This window comes from Nothoprocta perdicaria, unplaced genomic scaffold, assembly GCF_003342845.1.
Source record: "Nothoprocta perdicaria isolate Ctin4 unplaced genomic scaffold, notPer1 scaffold_227, whole genome shotgun sequence".
NCBI lineage: Eukaryota > Metazoa > Chordata > Aves > Tinamiformes > Tinamidae > Nothoprocta > Nothoprocta perdicaria.
The window spans coordinates 874494-894749 of record NW_020455449.1 but is presented as its reverse complement, the minus strand read 5'-3'; the positions used below and the strand labels follow the sequence as shown (position 1 = coordinate 894749).

General features: G+C 35.0%; 1 protein-coding gene across 2 annotated transcripts in view; it reads right to left on the bottom strand.

Moving 5' to 3' along the window:
- The window catches only part of IMMP2L (inner mitochondrial membrane peptidase subunit 2), a 431091-nt gene that overhangs the window by 150125 nt on the left and 260710 nt on the right, over nucleotides 1–20256 (bottom strand). The gene's annotated exons all lie outside the window — the stretch shown is intronic.

Genomic DNA, 20256 nt, shown 5'->3' with positions numbered 1-20256 from the left:
TATTGTGGATAAATACACTTGACACCAGTAAAATGAGAGCAGCCCATTACTGATCAAGAGGGTACCTTTACAAATTGATTCATATGTTTAAACTTGATTTCTCCAACTTTAACAACATACTGTGTTTAAACATTCATGTCACTGACTATGAGGGAAAAAAAATCCCTACATTATCACATTAATATTTATCACTCTAATTTAGGTAAACCTTTCCTAGGGAATTACAGAGTTTAAAAAAATAGGTAAAAGTTTCCAAAAGTTTTTCTCAAGCTAAAGTTTCCTAATACGATATCATACTTTCAATTCAAGTTAGTTTCCTATCAATAGTTGCATTAAATATATATAAATATGATAAATACGATATATAAAAAAAAGATATAAATAATATATGTAAATATAAATAAATATAAATACAATATACATATAAAAATACAATATTCTAATTGTATTGTAATCTAATCTTTTAATAATGCCTATTAAAAGATGTGTCTACTAAAAGTGTGCTGTCCTATCATAGATTTTATAGACTAACATACACATATAGCCACAACTGACTGATAGCCCTGAGGGCTGTGCTGCCATCCAGAGGGACCTGGACAGACTGGACAACGTGGTTATTCCTCCCCAAGTGCAGGACCCTGAACTTACCCTGGTTCAACTCATGAAGTTGAACCAGGGTAAGTTCAGGGTCCTGCACTTGGGGAGGAATAACCCTGGACACCAGCACAGATTAGAGGTGGACCTGCTGGAGAGCAGCCCCGCAGAGAAGAACCTCGATGTCGTGGTGGATGACAAGATGACCGTGAGGCAGCAGCGTGCTCTGGTGGCCAGGAAGACCAACGGGAACGTGGGGTGCATTAAGAAGAGCGTCTCCAGCAGGTCAAGGGAGGTGGTCGTCCCCTATACACAGCCCTGGTAAGGCCGCATCTGGAGACTGTGTCCAGTTCTGGGCTCCCCAGTACAAGAGGGATGTGGAGCTACTGGAGGGAGTCCAGTGCAGGGCTACCAGGATGATCAGGGGCCTGGAACATCTGCCCTCTGAGGAAAGGCTGAGAGAGCTGGGCCTGTTCAGCCTGGAGAAGAGGAGGCTGAGGGGGGACCTGATCAGTGTGTATAAATACCTCAAGGGAGACAGTGAGGAGGAGGGGACCGGCCTCTTGAAAAGAGGTGGCCAGTGATAGGACTAGAGGAAACGGCCACAAGCTGAGGCACCAAAAGTTCCACAGGAACTTACGAAAACACTTCTTGACAGTGAGGGTGACAACAAGCACTGGAACAAGCTGCCCAGAGAGGTTGTGGAGTCTCCTTCTTTGGAGATCTTTAAAACCCGTTTGGACGCAGCCCTGTGCCACGTGCTCTAGGTGACCCTGCATGAGCAGGGGGTTGGACTAGATGACCTCAGAGGTCCCTTCCAACCTTAAGCATTCTATGATTCTGTGACTTTTTTTTTTTTTCTTTGATATTTCTCTTTCATTTTTCATTCTTGACTTTAATTATTTACCTATGCAAACTTGGTGGAATGTTTTCATGTTCTTTAAAAATGGAGTTTTATTTGCTGCTTGAATATAGGAAAGTCAGTGAAGGAACAAATGGTTTTCATTTTCTGCTGATGCTTGGGTTCTGTATATTAGACTCTAAGCACAACCTATTAGAAATGTAATTACAAGAGCTTTAGGTTACAGTTCTTGTGTCTGAAAACATTGGCCATGCCATCCTTACAATAGATCAGTATTTCTGAGTAGGACTCTGGTCAGCTTGTAGCACACAAAGATTACATTTCTTGAAGAAGCAAAGCAGAGATTAATTTGGATTAAAAACTTGCCAGCAGAGTTGCACAATTAACGGCATTTGCTTTCAGTGAGAAAAGAACTTTCAGTTGCAAAAGTTGAATAGAAATATTGTTTCAGGTTAGCATGAGATGGGGCTTTTCAATATGACTCCAAAATATTTGGAAATCTATTTTATTTTGGTGCTGATATATTTGGAATATATTTCAAAGCGATTAAAGTCAAGATGAAGCATAATTTTGAACTAAAAATTTGAATTACAAAAAGTCAAAGTAAGGTCTGCTTGCATTTTTTAGAAATTTTACATAAAGAAAATTCACACACCACATAAATCATTCAGTATCCCTGGAAGAAATGTACTCAGTTACTTATGGGCTTGGGGTCAAGAAGCCTGTAAGTAACTGAGAACCCAAGAACAATAAGCATATGTGCTGTAATTTTTTAGTGGCAAACAGAGAAATCAGAAGAAAATAAGACATTGTTAGCTGCTGTTAGACATTGAGAGCTGCTATAAACAGGAACAGAGTGACATGGCAGAATCTTCACTCATACCATTAGTAGGGCAACTAGTTATCTAAGAAAGCTCACTCAAGAGCACTCATTTTTTTTCAAAATTGCCATTATATACACGGTGAGGTTTTGTATGTGGGTACAAAACCGGAAAACAAACAAACAAACAAAAAACAACAGCAATAATAAGAAAATCATGTCTCCTGTTCACCTGACAGAGAATACAAGACATCATTGTCACAGTGCTAAGTCCGAAAAGCGGAGAATCTCTGTATTGAAATTTAGGCTCACATTGTAACGTTTTCATGTGAAATTGAACTAATGGGAATAATATATAATGTATGTGGGAATAATATATAATGTATGTGATGCACTGTTTCTTTTGTAAAGACTGAATGAAAACAAATTTTAAAGTTTACCGTTTCAGAGATCCATGCTGGTTTAACACCTTACTTTCAAAGGTTCTCTGAAATTCCCCATGTAAGCATTTCCACTTGGTTAGTATGTACATATTGTAATGTAATTGCTGACCTCTCCATTAATTTGCCTTCATTCTGCAGAAATTGTAATGACCTTGAATAAACACCATTCAAGATCTAAGTTATGAGTATTTGCTCTAACAGTGCTGACTTTTCCATCAGTAATGACTTTTAAGCAAAACACATAATTTGTCAAAAAGACTTCAAGGAATTTCTCACAGATGGTTATTATAACTCCTGAATCTTTTTATAGCCAGAATAATTTAAAATAAACATTACATTAACATTTTGATTACAATCATTAAAATGGCAAAGGAATTGTAAGAGAAGGAGAAGCAAGTACAAAAGCAAGGAAAGATGAGGGCACTTTTAAGCAATATATTTTCAACGGGCAATTAGGTTTTGTTCAAGAGCCACAATAATGAACAGGAAGAGAGAGTGTTTCTGAAGCAATGGATATCGATGCCGCTCTGAAAGGGGGTTATTGCAAGACTGAGATTTCATTGATTATTGAAGTAAAAAAGAAAAATCAGATATAGGCAATTCTTGGCTTTGAAATCCTACAGCATTATTATGAAATATTTTACCCTAACTCTGGGAATAGAACTCATTAAACAACAGAAAGAGAGGGGAGAGGGGCACACTGTATCGGGCAATTGTTTAGCAGTTCTCTTTAGAAGGTAGCAACTTTTTTCTTCTAGTAATATCTGCATATAGTAATAAACAGTAGTCTTTAAAAATGGGATTTGTTAAAGAAATTACAAATTAAGAAAAGGAAAGAAATTACAAATAAAAGAAACTTTGTTTTATGTGGGTTTGCACATCTCCAAAATTACATACATTATTTATTTTTCCTGCATAGAAACCATGTTCAGATATACCAATTTCAAAAAAAAAAAAAAAATGGGTAAAAAGAGCCAAGGAATTATTTCTATCACATATAGAATTTATTTTGTCTCCCAAAGATGTAATTCAGAAGATATAAATATCATTATCATGGATTAATAGCCATCACTCATACCCTAACAGCCAGATGCAGACACCATGTTTCCCAGAGTGGTTGGCACGCACTTTCCTCAATTATTTTCAAAACAAGCCTTTTAAAAAGTTAAGTTCACAAAAAGTTAAATTAACAGCAGTTATGAGCACAAGTGATACAATAGGAAAAACACCTCTGGAAAATAAAACCATTTTCTAAATGCAGATTTAATTCTACTCCACTCATAGTCACTTTTCCTTTTTCCCTGAAGAAAAATGGAAAATAGGCAAGTTGTAGTATGACAAAATCATCAAGTCTGAGGAAAATTCATTGTACCATTTTTCTTTAAATGGTATTCATTACTCAAGTACTTCAACACAACAACATTTGTATAATAAAAAAAAGGAGAAAGCACAGAACTTTCTATCATCCAGGACTGATAACTATTTTGGAGTTTATCTGTCAAAACAATTCTTTGAACATCATCAACCAACTACCTCCTAGCTGGCTGCAAATAATAGAGCAAAAGAGCAATATCCTCTCTGAAACACCATTTGCTAAATGGAACATTTGATTTTGCCTCAGCAACAATTTCTGATTTGTTCCAAACTATAAGCTCATGTACAGCAATGAAAAAAAAAACCTATTCACAAAAGCATGAATCATGACATCAAAATCCAGATTCAGCATTTTAAGATAAACAATTTACAAACAGGAAATAAAACATTTGGTGTCTATTTTTATGTGTTTTTCCAAACGCAGCTTTAGCAACTCAGAATAAGTAACATTTCTTTAATTAACTTCTAATAGTAATCCTAATTGCTTTTCCTAAACCTGTACACTTGTTTTATTCTAGATGGTTTCACCTGCACCTAAACTTTCCTCAAAAAATAATACGTATTTCCACTACAGTGAGAAGAATCAAAACAGATGCCTGTGTCATCAGGACATCAGTAACTTTGCATCAGAGATTCTCATGTTTGTTTGGAAAGGAAACAAGAGGGTTCAGCTAAGCAGAAATGATGATAGATCACCCCAGAGATTAAGGTGGTCTTGGGTCCCTTATTCACCAACAGCAAGATATATTATCCCTCAAATATTATTCAAGAAATATTACTCCAGTCTCCAGGCTGCACAGTATTCTGGCATTGGACTCCCTTTTTTTATCAAACTGATACTGCTGAAAAAATTGGAGAGTACATGGGGCCTCCAGCCCTGCTATGCAGTTTCAGAATTAATAGATACTCTTCTGTAGAACAGCTCTAAAAAGTTCAATTTCATTATTACAAATTATGTGTTTCAGAGCTGAAGACACACTGCACATACTCATGGAGAAATAAAATTGAGAAGGTTGGTCAGATGGATCCCACCTTCATCTGAGACATCAGTGATACATCTCCAAAAGTACGGGCTGAAATACACAATAACTGGAAACTTTCTATTTAAGAAGATAGTCTCTTGAGGAGGGACGTAACAATATCTATGTGAAAGTGCCATCTTGTTCTCTTTTAGGTAAACACTGATGATGTTTTCTAGTAATTACCTCAATACCTCCATGCCATTTTCTCTGATAAAAATGAAACATTCATATTTTCATTTATAATTAAATGCTGGTAACATTTATACACAGCTATATATAAATGCACACACATTCATATATATATACCTACACATACGAATATATTTATGTACATACTTGCATATGCATATGTGCATACATTCTTTGATGTTCAATATTGCATTCTGCAAAGCACAGCTTGGGATACCAGCAATTCAAAACATGTTCAGCAGTAAAGACACCAGGAGGAATGATACAGTCAGTAGCAAAATCAACTGTTTAGTAAGCTATTCGCAGATAAAAAGTCTGGCAACTCTCTGAAGGTTTTCACCTGTCCTCCTTGAGCAGCTGAGTACTTCACTCATACTACTGCTCCTCAACTTTTCCGTCTCTAACATTTGGATTATTTATTTACCCTAATGGCTACTACTTAGCACAACTTTAAATAACTGCTCCATAAGCTAATTAACATTTGATCAGTCATTAAATTTTCATGATATTTCCACTGTTATATGTGTTATTTTACACTTCTGTCTTTCTCTGATTTGCCTAACTGTATTCTCCTCAAGAGTCCCCATAGTAATTCATGCTTAAGAGCCTGGAACTGAAATTGCTATAAGCTTTTCCAGCGAGAGTGCTTTTTAGGCTATATCTTAAGATCCCAGCAGGATAAGCGAAGGAAGATGGTTGATTCATTTCTAGCCTCAAAAGAGATACACTAACATGCATCCTCCAATGCTATGTGATATCATTCCCTGTTGAGCATCAGTCTTTGTAATAAAATAAAAATAAAAAATAAAACCTAAAATAACCCACAGATCCTGGATAACTTTCAAACACAGTGTTTGATGCTTAGACACAAAGCAGAAGAACCAAAAAGAAATTATATTTTTCAATAGATATAGCAAAAGAAACAAAAAAAAAAAAAATCAGACTAGAATAACACTAAAGTCCAGCTAAATAAATGCTACATCGTGAAAGAATACTTTGTTTTTCCTTGAATTAGCATTCAAAATTTCAAGGTGCAAATATGGGACAAAGAAGACCTTTCACCATGGACATACAATGAAAAAACACATAGTGAGTTTTAAACGTATAGATTTAATTAGGTACTCTGATGATCTATGTGTGTCTATTTCTACCCATTACCCTAGCCAACTGACATGTGTTTTGTGTTCACAAATGCTCACAACCAAGCATTTTATATGCCAAATAGAAGGTGTATAGTAAAAATGCACTTAAAGATGCCTGGAGTCTGGGTTGTGTTTATATAACTATGTATATGTATGGCTCTACTTTTTATTGTGGGATAAAAGGAGGGTATTCAATTGGCATCCAGAAGTTTATTTTCAGATTATTCTCCATTTACTTCGGATGGAAATTTTTTGACTTGCTAGTCCTATATACATAGATGCAACTGAAAGAATGGATGGTTTGGGTTTTTTTTTTTTTTTTTTAATAGCAGGAACACACTGAAATAAAGTGTTCCTGAAATAATGAAGGCTACTTTGGTATCTCTGGTTTTATTTCTAAAAAGCATTTCTAAGTATTTACCATTAACAATATAACTCCATAACACTGAATGAGGGCAAGCTTCTGACATCTCAGTCCAAAGTTATGATCCAAAGTCCTTTTCTCAGCAATCATTTAATTTCCCAATCTGATCTGAAATTTCCAATGCAGTTAATTTCTACTTCTGGACATTTCCAGAACATGTGCAGGATAAAATAGTTGTTTGTCTTCCTGAACCTTCTGGGGATCTAGAGTTTAGCCAGAGCAGTACCGAAAATATAGTTGTAGCCTAAACTAAATTACATTAATATACCTAAAGAATTGAGAAACAAAATGCAATTTTAATTGCTTTGCTTTAAAATCATGCCTGGAGGAAGAAGAAAAAGAGAGATAGTAAAGCTATCACATTCTAATTTTCTGGCTTCTTTTAAAAAGATATGTAGGGGTTTTACCTGGCTGCATTGCGTCTGGATAAATATGCTGACCCTCAAGAAAGGTTTTGTACTCTTGGTCTAAGATGAAAGAGTTTCTTTTTTATGAGCATAGCAGTAGATGCTAAAGCTCTGAACAGCAGGAAATATGTAGCAATCTGCTGTTTCATCACTTCCACTATGATAGCAGTGATAAAACAGTTCCAATATACCGAATACTAAAAGTTATGTAAGAATTCAAATTTATTTAATACATGCAAATATTTTCTAAACAGATCAGTTTTAATCAGCTCATTTAAATTCTTTCCTTGACCCATATTTTTTTCTTCATTACATATTTGTTAATATAGAGAAAAATAGGAGTTTATAGTTTGACTTATATTTTTTAATTTTGTTTTTACCCCTTTTGAGTATAATTTGTTTCCTTCTAGTTTCAGCAGATACTGAAACCCACAGTAAGCGTAACATTTTTTAAATAACAGCACAGGCTCTGAGACAATTTCAACGTTGTAGAAATTAGATAATAGAGTAGCTGAGTAAAAAAAAAAATCTGTCCATGCTTAGCTTCTCCTTCCTCGTTGTTGTTCCTGTCACCATTTTCTATTATGTGGAATGGTTATTCATTATTTCATTAGGTTTCACGAATTAAATGATCCAGTAACTGTGCTCAGTATCTGTGTTCAGCTTGGACCAGTCAGTACAAGAAAAATACTGGAAAACTGGAAAGAAGTGAATGGCTGCCCAAATAAGGGTAACGGGAGAATAATGTCTCTTAGCAGTGGCTAACGAAGCTGGGTTTGTTGAGCCTACAAGGCAAAAGGGCATTTAATTGCTGTTATTAACAAACTAATGGATAATTAGAGGGGAAAAAAAGAGGAGCACAATATAAGGAAGAAGAAAACAGCCATATGCTGGAACGAGCAAAATTCAAAATTCAAACTGGAATATCACAGTGCAAGTGGTCTAGATATTGGGGATCTTAGAGGTGACCAGAGCTCAACTGCACAAGGCCTTGAGCAGCTTGATCTAACTTCAGAGATGGACCTGCACTGAGTGAGTGCTGGGATTAGATGACCATCAGAGCTGCCTTCCAAAATAAATCATTTTTCTGGTCTAACTATGTAGAACATTTAGTCACATTCAAATACATGTCATGAATCATGATGCTGATATTTTGAAAAAAACAATATACTTTGCTTGGAACACAGGCTTTGATGCTAGAAGAAGCCATACTGATCATCTTAACTCACAATCCATGATTTTTTTTTTTTGACCAGAATCTGTCTTTGGGGACAGTACTTAATTCTGCTCTAAAGCGTTTTTAGAATCTCAAAGATTCTGAGTGACAATGAATCCAACATCCACACACATTATTCCAAAGTTTAATTATCCTTGTTATTACGAAATTGCTTCTGCATTCAAAATTGAATTTATCCAACTCCAGTTTTGATTTGTGGCTTTTTCCTCCAAGGCACAAGCACCTGTAATATATTATTTCTTCTTCCTGCAGAAGTACTGAGGCAAAACAGGCCTTCTCACATTCCTCTTTCATCAGCTTCATCAGATTCATCAGCTAAACTCATTTAGCTTCTTAACACAGCTAGGCAAGATAAGCTTTCTGATTCCTGAAGTATTTTTGTGACTAAATTTCAAGCTGTCTCCAATATTTTCATATTTGTCTTGGCACACAGACACGAGAACCTGATATCATTTACCTGCTATTATTATGTTGGCTCAGTGCAAAATCTCTTTTTTTTTATTTCTTAGTATTCCATTTACTTCAAATGTTCAGGCATAAAGCTAATCCTTTTAGTATGGGGAGGTCACATTGACAGGAGATATATAAATATATATCTCTTCTTCTTCTCTAGGTGACCCTGCTTGAGCAGGGGGGTTGGACTCGATGACCTCTGAGGTCCCTTCCAACCTTCGGCATTCTATGATTCTATGATTCTATGATTCTATGATTCTTCTCCAAATATATATATAAATTCTTCTCCAAATAAACAGCTTGCTAAAACAGTTAAACCATCAGTTTTGGTTATTACTTACATTTCACACCCTGTTGGATAGTAACCATACAATTATCATGCTGTAACAACAGGGCCATATTATTTAATTTAATCAAGAGTTCCAGTAGAAATTATTACAAGGATATAAGTAATAATAGTAGGAAAAGTATTACATCCTGTAATTCTTTATTCCTGCAATAACATCCTGTCATTCTTTATTTAATTCCACATTAAATTAGCACTTCTTAGACAAACCTCTCTTAAAAAACAAAATCATCACTACCAAAAACGTTTATTGTTTACTGAAATTAGCATTTTACAGTAACTGTAGATTGCAAGCAAGCCTTTTTGGAAAGGTAGGATTTTATTTTTACTATTTTTAAGCTGTTTGCACAGCTCCTAAAACAAATGTGTGCCTGAATCTGATGGAAAATTTTAAGCACTATCCAAATAGAAATAACAGTCTGAGTATATCACCTGCATAAAGCCTCAGCCCAGGAGTTGCATACTTCGCCGTACCAGGGAATCATGAGAACACGTGAAAAAACTCAAAAGCTCTGCAGTTCCAGGGTGTGCCTTCCCACTCCATAAAAAGCCATAGCTCTTCTCCACCTTATTTAGTCAACAGTTTATACACAGAGTCTGTCTCTCTAATACATTTAGAAAAAGATAGGCTACCATAGCAATTCTTCCTTCTCTTTAACCTGTCTATTATGTAGCTTCTTGTATCAGATGATATTTACCAGATATCCCCTGCACTCGGATGAGTATAAAGTTGGAGGGAAAAGCATAAAAATCTTCCAGAGCAATTCATGTTTCCCTCATATATTCACAGCAGCTGCAATCTCACCGTTAGATACGGCTGCTAGATGAGAAATTTCATGGATGTTGAAAGGCTATTGCAAATAATTTGGATATTTATTCAGTGAACAACTGTGGAATCCCCAGCTGGAAACTAGGTGAATAACTGTTACATGACAAAATTAAGTAATTCTTTCTATATTTTGGATCCACCAATGAAAATTGTTCATGTTAATAACTTTCAGAATTATGAGAAATTCAAGACAAAAGTCAAAAACCAAAAACTCAGTTCCATAAGAAAGTGCATTGTCATTTCAAGATTTCAGCCAATTATATGAAGTTTAGCAAAGAGAAAAAAAATCAAAATCAAAACAAATATAAAACTAAAGACCAATTAAAATACTTCATTGAAATAAAACTAATCAGTAGACTACAAATCTTTAGACTACTAAAACTGAAAATACCTGAAAATTACTGTAGTAATCCACAAATAAGTCTACTATTTTGAATTAAATTCTCATTTAATTGGTTCCCAACCCTCCAATCTAATCACTTTGAGGTTAAATGGCTCAGCTGCTTAGTATGCAGACTGTGTAATCACAACAGTTATGTGCACTTGACCTTCCTCCTGTTAACAGAGAGACTCAATTAATTACTTGCTGTTTTAACCGGCCATTTGACCTTACTGTCACCTTTTCTAAAGGGTTGAAAAACTCTACGCCTTACCCTTTGCCTTTGGAAGGCTACATAGAAATATTTGTCTATAAAACAGGAAGCTATCATGATCTAGCAAGCTGATCTAGAGATAAGAGTATCTGGGGTTCCGATCTAGAGATAAGAGTAACTGGAGTTTTATGTTGAAGATAAAATATGGTTTGTTAACCCATTACTTAGGTTGAATCCATTGCTGTAGGACAGGAACCCAACTTCATCTTTACTATGGCTGCCCAAATACCCTCCAGTGCTTGAAAATAGTTTTCAGATTGTCATATTGGAGACTACATAGAAATAATCAATTGACTGGTACATAATCTAACCAGTATAAATTTAAAATATCCATGCTTATTTTGGAAGTGTCCAATGTGCTGAAAGATGAACTTCTTTATTTTCATTTGTTTAGAGACTAGACCTGAGTCAAAGCAGCCTGTCCAAGTCCATGAGATCCAATAAGGAGGAGCTGTCCTAAAACGCCAATTGTATATATGATAACTACACACTCTGCAGTAATTTTCAGTCATCATCCCTTTCTGATAGGGTTTCAGAATTTTTTTCAGAGTATACAACACTACCACAAAAACACTGGTAGCATACTTGGATTTTCAAAATGCCCAAGTTTCTTAGCAGACAACATACTACCTTAAAAGGGATTTAGATGCTAGAAACTCTAAGGTTTCACATAAAATCCTTGAGAGACTATGGTTAGTGACTTGGATTAAGATAATATTTAGGAAAGAAAGAAAAAAAAAAGTGATCCTGAAGAATCCTAAATGGTCTATCTTTGAAATCTATCTTTGAAATCATCTAAACTTCATAGTACAACACTTTTTAAATCTTTCTAAATGTCAAATATTTCAAACACTTGCTGAGAAAATCTCATTCTTGATATTTCTGAGCAACTTGATACTTTCTCACATTTAACCTCTACCATGGTTGAGAAACTAAGCCTTCCAGAGGAGCTAAGTCTGTTACACAGGCAGTGCACAGAAAATAACAGACAGCTAAAGTGGGATGAGAATCTCTCACTCATGATCTATGAAAGAAGCCAGATTTCAGCTTACTCTATCCACCTTTATTTTAAATGATTGGAGATAAAAAAAAAAGTAATCATTCTTTTTAAATTAAAAAAAAATACTATTTCAATTACCTTATACGTATATGTAGTAGAACTGGTTTTAACACAAGAAAGCAAATAAAATCCTATGATTTTTAGTGGGCTAAGGGAGGAACAATGTAAAGTATACTTTTAAAATGGTTACAATACACTTTAGGTCAAGGTGATCTCTTCTGCTAAAATAGGCATCAAAATTCCTGGAAGCAAAATGAAGTGACTACTACTAGTACTTTTAGCAGTACTTGGAAAAAATTAATTGTTTAAAACTTTGAGATCTTACATTATATTGTATCAGTCTGTTGAGACAACAGAAAAAAAAAAGTAGCTTTTAGGGCTACAGAAAAATTAAAGATGTCTGCAGAGGTCAATAAAAGTCTTGATTTTGTTACAAGTAATTTTGTAAAAAAGATAGTATATTGCAGTATATAAAATATAGTACATTGCAGTATATAACATAAATATAATCTCTGTACTTACTATAACATATAAAAAGAAAACCAATTATTTTTAAACTTTCAAAAACTAAAACCCAATTATTAAGATATAGATTTATTTTTCTATTCAAAGACATTAAAAATTTGTCAATAGGTAATAACCCTAAAGATCTCTTCTCAAGGCTTGACTCAATAAGCAAAAAGGATGAATAAATTATTCCCATACAAAGAGGATAAATAAATTATTCCCATATTGTATAACATTAAATGCACACAGATCTTGTGCACTATTAGAAATTAGTACACTTCAGAAATAGAGAGTGATGTTGAGAATATTTAAAAACTTAGCTTTTTTAGTAAAAGAATACAGAAAAAAAATCAAGACTCAACACAATCAAATGGAAAACTACCTATATATTCTATACTAAAAGCAATTTGCAAAGATTTTAGTATAAGCTAAGAAAATTAACAGTAATAAGACAAATAGACATGGCAGAATGTAAATACTCTTGCAATTAAAATAAAAAATAACTTTTTCTTTTTTTTCACAAGTTCAAGCTTAGATAGCAGTTGTGGGAAAATAGCCACAATTAACTGCACGTGGGCAACCTGCAGATAAAGCCAGGCTGAATTAACCCTGGATCGGCTGCTGTCACAGAAATCCTTGTTAGGGCTTTGACCTGATTGTGAGGCTTCGGCAAAGATTAGCAATGAGAAATATAGAAAATGTAATTTTTCCCCATGATACCCTTTGTCAAAGGTTAATCTTATATGTCAGAAGGTTGTCAGGTATTGTGCTGTATTTGATACTAATTGATACTATATCCTCCATTTCTTGCATCCTTTCAGAGGGGACTCTGCATGTATCCTAAGCAAGGATATTGTCTTAAGAGACTTAGATCACTTCAACAGATGTAAAAGATTTTTAAGAGCTTGTCAAGAGCAAAATGATGTCCTGTGCTGTTTCTTTCTTTTTTTTTTTTTTTTTGCCATGAGATCTGTAGGACCATGAGCTGCAAAACATCTCATAATGATAAACATGTTTCTCTAAGAAAAATAAAAAGGGAAAATGAAAGAAATTCACCACATCTACAACAGTAAACAGAATGACTGAGTAAAATACATATCCTTAGAGATCATTTTCCTCCCACAAGGCAGTTTCTTTTTTTTACATAGCATTCCTCTTTGTGAGATGTGAAGCTCATTTGCCTTCCTTTTCCTTCCACCACTGTACACATAGGCTTAGTTGTTGGCCTCTACACTTTCTTCCCAGCTCCCCAACTTTGCTCCCCTTCCACAGTTGCAATCTGCCCTGGTTATTCAGCCCCAAATGAATTTATCAGTCTCAGGCAACAGAAAAGCCAGGCCTAGCCCCATTCAGCCTGTCAAACCCAATTCCGTGCAGCAGCCTCCGCTGGCAGGTCCCTGTCACCTTTTCCTTCAAGTAAATGATAGGCTGCTAAGGCATTTGCTATAAAAGGGAGAGATGGGCAGCAAAAAGGCGTGAAGGAAAGGGAAAAGGATGAATTAAGATTTACAGACACTTTTCACACAGATTGATGATTCTTCACCTGCTTCCCCCCTTCCATGAGGAAGAGTTCAAATAAGACGTTTATCAGTTCGGGATTTTTCTGTCCTTTCAGAATGAATCATTGGCAGGTCAAGGTGACTCCCATAATACTACTAAATGGCAAAATGTTTAGACTAGTCTTATGTTTCTTTTGATTAGTCAAATCCTATTTTTTATTATTATTATGGATTTTATTCTTTCTGAATATTTATATTTAGGAAAAAAAAGGCCTTCTCAAAGAAAATACATAACTGTCAGAAGGTTGGCAAGAAAAGTATACATGAGGATAGATAATACAGGCTTGTGTCAGAAAATAACATGGAAGAAAGTAACTCTTTTTTCTTTTAGTAGTTGAAAAAGTTTGCACCATAAGCAGCATGAAATTCTTGCAAAATAAATGCAAGATACGTTGCAGAATTAACAGAACTTTCTAGAGTTTGTACTGGATATACTATTGAATCTTTTGAATATAATGTTCACATTATTCTTTATGTTTTGGACAGTACTGACAGAAATTTTGAAATGTGTTGACACTATGCATGGGGATTTATTGACACAGAATATCAATAAGAAGCACAGAAAGATTAACTCAGATAATTCAAACTTGGCAACATTGCCTTCGGCATTCTAGAAATTAAAACTTTATGTTTTTATGAGACATACCTAACCAGAAGATGCTTGAAACACAAAACTTAATGCAGCAGAGTCTGAAAGATGCACTTTCCTCCCTCTTAAGAGAACAAGAACAACACTGTGAATTCATGGGGTTATGAAGAGATGAATATTGAAAGAAAAGGCTGTGGAAAATCACAGTTCTTTCAGACTTTAGTGCCTGCCGCATCACAAGCTTAAAAGTGATTCAAAGCAATCTAGCCTTTTCACTTGAATTCTATTAGTAATGCTATACTCGCCTTTCCTGGTAGGTAGTTGTTGTATATAAAATATATACTAGAAAAGATTGAAGCTGTATGGTACAGTGTTTTGAGATATCAACTGCACACCTCTTGCTCAAAATATACAGACAACTTTTGCTCCAAATGATGCATCACCACAGAAATGGTTACTAACACAGTCCCTTAAAACTCAGTGGGGCCACATGGTTAGTAAATGGAATAGTAGTGGGGCTGCTAGAGTCTTGATCACACAAAACCTTTGTGTTCAAGAGAAACTGTGCAAGAGCACAAAAGAGCATCTACCAGTTTTGCCTAAAGGATTTTATTATTCAGACATTTGAGAATAAGGCTATATATCTCTTTTTACCTGAGAAATAACAGTACTAACGCTTAGCACTTAACATAACTCTCTGCATGTTCAGAGCACAAAGTGCCAAAACTACTAACATTCATATTTAAAGTGTTTGATCAAAAACTATCTGTGCACTCAGCTCTGCTATTCAAGTCTGCTATGCAGACAATAAGTGAGGGTACTCATCTTTAAAAATGTATAATTGGAACATAATCGAAACTTTATTTAACAAAAATACTTGTCACATTTGAAAGAAAAGACGTCCTCCTGCTTTAAATGAAGTTGCGATGAGTTCAAGCTGGCAAAATGAGTCAGCAGCAGCAAAACAACCAGCAACACAAAAGGGCCGCTCAGCAGGAAAGGCATGTTCGTGACATAAATACATCATATAGGAGCAGACTGGAGCTTCGTTAAATCCCAGGCTGTTTATCAGCTCCTGAGAAGGAAAAAAAAAAAAAAAAAAAANAAAAAAAAAAAAAAAAAAAAAAAAAAAAAAAAAAAAAAAAAGAAAGGGAAAAAAAAAACTGCTCATCCTTTAGTCTTTTGCAAAACTGCTTCTTTTGCAAAACTGCTTTTACAAGGATTAGGCAATCTTAAATCCTTGAATAGAGGGCACAGGTAGCACTCTGGGGCCAGACAAAGACATCACTAAGATGGGAGAGGAGGGGGTGCACAGCCTCACCATGCACAGACACTACAAACACTACCTGCTACCTCCACCATTCCACTAGTCCATACAAATACATTACAATCTTGAATAATACATGTGTTCTTTTAACTTTCTCTTTTATATTTTCTTTTCATAAAGAAACTATGGGGAAATATACTTCAAGGGAATGCTGAAAATACTTCCATAGTGTACATTAAATGTCTTCAATTAGGAGAAGAAAGTACAATAACTTACACAGTTCACATTAACTGTGCAAGCATTAGGTTGCCTGCAGTCAAATCACTTCTGGTTGGAAAACTCTGGAGATTACTGTGGCTAATTTGTGGTAATTTTCAATTCTTGTCTTTTATAAAGGTAGCAACTTCATTTCATCAAGGACTTCCGTTGTGTGGTCTCTACCATAAAAGAAATATATACAGACTGCATACCTCTCCTGAATCTGAAGGCAAGAATGTAAAAGAGATTCAAGAGTAGGACTGGATTTCTATAATGAGAACACGTAATTCAGTTCTGTTGCTTGTCTGCAATCCAAATGGAGAACAAATAAAAAATATAAGCCATATTAAGCTGTGACAGTCCAGTTATTAGTGACTAAGTTTCCCTATCATGTGCATACACCTCCCATTTTGTTGGCAGAATTGTGAAAAAATTCATAGCTAATTCACCATTTTTTGTTTCTTTTTATAGGTTATAATCCATAAGAGAGAAAAAGGATTTGAGTATGAATTCATATCCATGACAGAGCTCATATATAGAGGTGAGCAATGTCCCCATAACCACAAGCTTCTCTGATTCTCTATAGAATCATAGAACACTTAAGGTTGGAAGGGACCTCAGAGGTCATCTAGTCCAACCCCCCTGCTCACGCAGGGTCACCTAGAGAATGGCAATATATGTTAGCTGGTAGGTGGTAATTAACCTGATGACTTCTTCTAGTCAGCAAAATATTGAACAATTCCAGTTAATCTAACTTCAGAAAAAATGATCTTTTTCTTTATCACGTCCTAAAAGTAAAAATATGGACAACCACCGTGAAACAACTATGCCTAGTAATCTTTCGGTAGGCTTCAGACTTCAGGTCATAACCTTTCACTCATCCTGTTTGATGTTAGCATAATAAGTTGTGTTTGATCAAAACACAGCTTGTCGCTCCACCTTCCTTCGAAATATCTAATGAATGTTAACTTTCTTCTGTATTTTCCCCACTGATTAATCACTCTGATTCTTAAAATGTGAATCTTATTTTCACATTTGAAGTTGTCAGAAGTCTTTTGCATATTCCCTTGAAAACAAGTCTGAAGCATAAGATCGGGCCAAATGGGAAAAAGAAAACTTCCATTGCCCATGTGTAAGCATGACAAATTCTGTATATATCTATAAAAGAATATGTGACAGTATAAAAGAATTGGTACAAAATATTTAAATTTATGTCCTATGAGTCACTACTCAACTAAGAGAGAGATGCAAAATGCAAGATCCTTTTCTTTTATATGTATACATATATACTACTACCATCAGCCTGTTCACTTTCAGAAGAATTTAATGTTGATTGTGCTTGAGAAAATTCAAAGGGCCAATAATCTTTCACTCTCTGTTGGACAATTATTTCTTGGCACATCATTGAGTGTCTGCTTCGATGATGAACTTTACTAGATTAATATCCTGATTTTATAGCCAGGAATTGGTGTTAACTTTTGAACACAAATAATATTGCACTTTTTTATATTTATAAACATACTGAACACACTGCTGCTTTTTTCACATCATTTAAGCACATGATGCAAACAAGTGTTTTAGAAGGTGCCAGTACAGACACTCTAAATCTTCTCCAGATCCCCTCCCCTCTTTTGATCCACCAGCTTACATTTGTAGTCTTAAAAGTACAGGTAAACTGGAGAAACCGAAAAAAAAAAAAAAAAAAGATTAAAATAAAAAACAAAGGAATGTTTAATTTTGCTTGTATCAGTAAGAGTATGGAATGAAGATGCTGGTAACAGCTTCTTCAAAAGCCAGAGGAGTTGTGACTATGCTCCTAAAATTACAAAATATTTCCCTGCCTACAGACAATTCCAGTCTAGCCTCATAAAAGTCTAAACATAGGTATACAACATAACAATTACGTTTACAAGTACATACAACAGAGTTTACTCAAGATAGGCTTTACAATATCTAAAGATGAAGCATTAACAGAACAATTTTGTAAGCTAAAATAACATATTATAACCATAATATGAACACATTTCTTTTTTTCTTAAAATATTCAAGATATCACAAGATTGCTTTTGAAGATAAGAACTTCACCTTGTCTCTGCAGAAAAAAGAAAAGAAAAGAAAAGAAAAGAAAAGAAAAGAAAAGAAAAGAAAAGAAAAGAAAAGAAAAGAAAAGAAAAGAAAAGAAAAGAAAAGAAAAGAAAAGAAAAGAAAAGAAAAGAAAAGAAAAGAAAAGAAAAACTTGTATAAACTAGCATTTTTAGTGCTAAGTTAATTTGCAATAAATGAGTTTCAGATCACTGGCAGCAGTGCAGTGAGGTATCATGAATCTTCTTGAAAAAAAATTAGACACTAAGTATCTTAATGAGAGAGATGCAGTCTCCTCCATAACTGTTGAATCTCAATTTTGTCATTTATGTAGTAGAGCAGAAAATATAAGAATGAAATTAAAAAGTACTTTTCCATTACAATACAAGATCCCTTAAAAAATATAAAACATAACCTTGGGAAACAAAATAAGCAATACAAACACTGGCGTGTACTGTATATTTAATGTCTTTTTTTTGGTCACATGTCAAAATATAGCCCTATATCCAACTTATCAATGTATAACCATATATACTTTTGAAAGTACTAACATAGTTCATATGAAATTTTATGAGCAATGACATCAGATACCCAACTTAAGACAGCATAGGGCCTCAATATTTCACTGGTTAATACCTCCTTCTTTCACAAGCTCAGACTGTATACAAAAATCATTAGGTAAATGGAAATAAATTGAGCTAACCAACTAATATCTATCTGACAGATATTAGGACCATACGTTGCACATAAGCTGTAGGCATTTATCCCACCTTTTATTTGAGATCTAGCACCATATATGAGTATAGACATCCAAGAACAAAGACAAGAATTAGATAATTAATTGTTATTTCTCCAATTTTCCAGAGCTTTTTTTGTGCTTTGCCTTCATCTTCTGTTCACACAGACAGCTTTTTTTTTTTTTTTTTTTTTTTCCTCCTCCTTCTTTTAATATTGGGAAATTCCTGTCCCTATTGTTCTTTTCCTTATTTTTTCTTGCAGGACAAGACCATAATGATTTACTATCTTCCTCTGCTCATTTTCTTCCATGTCATGGAAGGTAGTGAAAGGAGGGGCAAAATGCTAGTTATTGTTCCAAGGTTGTCTCTTCCAGTCAGGTCAGAATTTTCTGTGCTGTAAGAACCGAGAAAACAGGTCTGGACACCAGCTTTTTTTTTTTGTATGTGTGTGTCTAATACTATAGAAATATTCAAGCCATTTAAAAAACACTGCAGATGAAAAACAAAACAAAACAAAAAAGCAACTTAAAAAAATCCAACAAATAATCAAATAAAAATAATAATAATTAAAAAAAAATTATCTCAGATAAGCATTGAAATACAGATGGTGCTCAGTCAAGAAAAAGATATCAAAAACAAACATACTCTACCAAGAACTTGAAATTCAGTCTTCTAGTTTATATCCTTAAGAGAGGAGGAATAAAGATTTTTTGTAGAAAAAAACAAAGGAGTTAGTTTTTACATTGTTTGCTTACCATGAGTTTAAAAAGACAGAGAGCATTCACTACACTGGGCCTTTGCTAAGCTTTTAGGAGGCATAGTTTGGTTCCAGCGTCAGCAAAAAAAATTAAAAAAAAAAAATCCAGGAACTTGGAACAAATACTTTTGCTCACAGAGTTTGTATGAGAGCCTAAAGAACTCTCCCTTCTCTTCACCAGGGCTCCTGGCTCCCCATGCTCAAGGCAGCTCTGATCCGACAGAGCTGAGTGCTCTTGGATCAGACTGTTGGAAGGAAACGCTGCGTTAGAAGGAGCTGCCTGAAGACCCTCCTTGAGGAGCCCCTCTGGCTTTGCTTGAAAGTTGCATTTAACCTTGACTTTAAGACCCTACCTGAGCTATACCACAGCATTCCCCATGCCTGACCACCTGCCTTGCTGGTCCTGGTCCACTGATTCAGCTTCTCAACTTGCCCTCCCAGCTGCCCCACCACTGCAGCTGGGCTCTTGGCCACCCCAACCATGTTCCCAGTCATGCCAGCCCTCCAGGACTGCACGTGGAGGGCCAGGACACTGTGCTACCTGCCCAGACATCTCTGCTGCTCCCTGCTCTCCTGACAGTTTCAGCTGCAGCTCTTGAGGCCACATTGCCACCCACTAACCCAGAAAGCCTTTCTATTAATTCA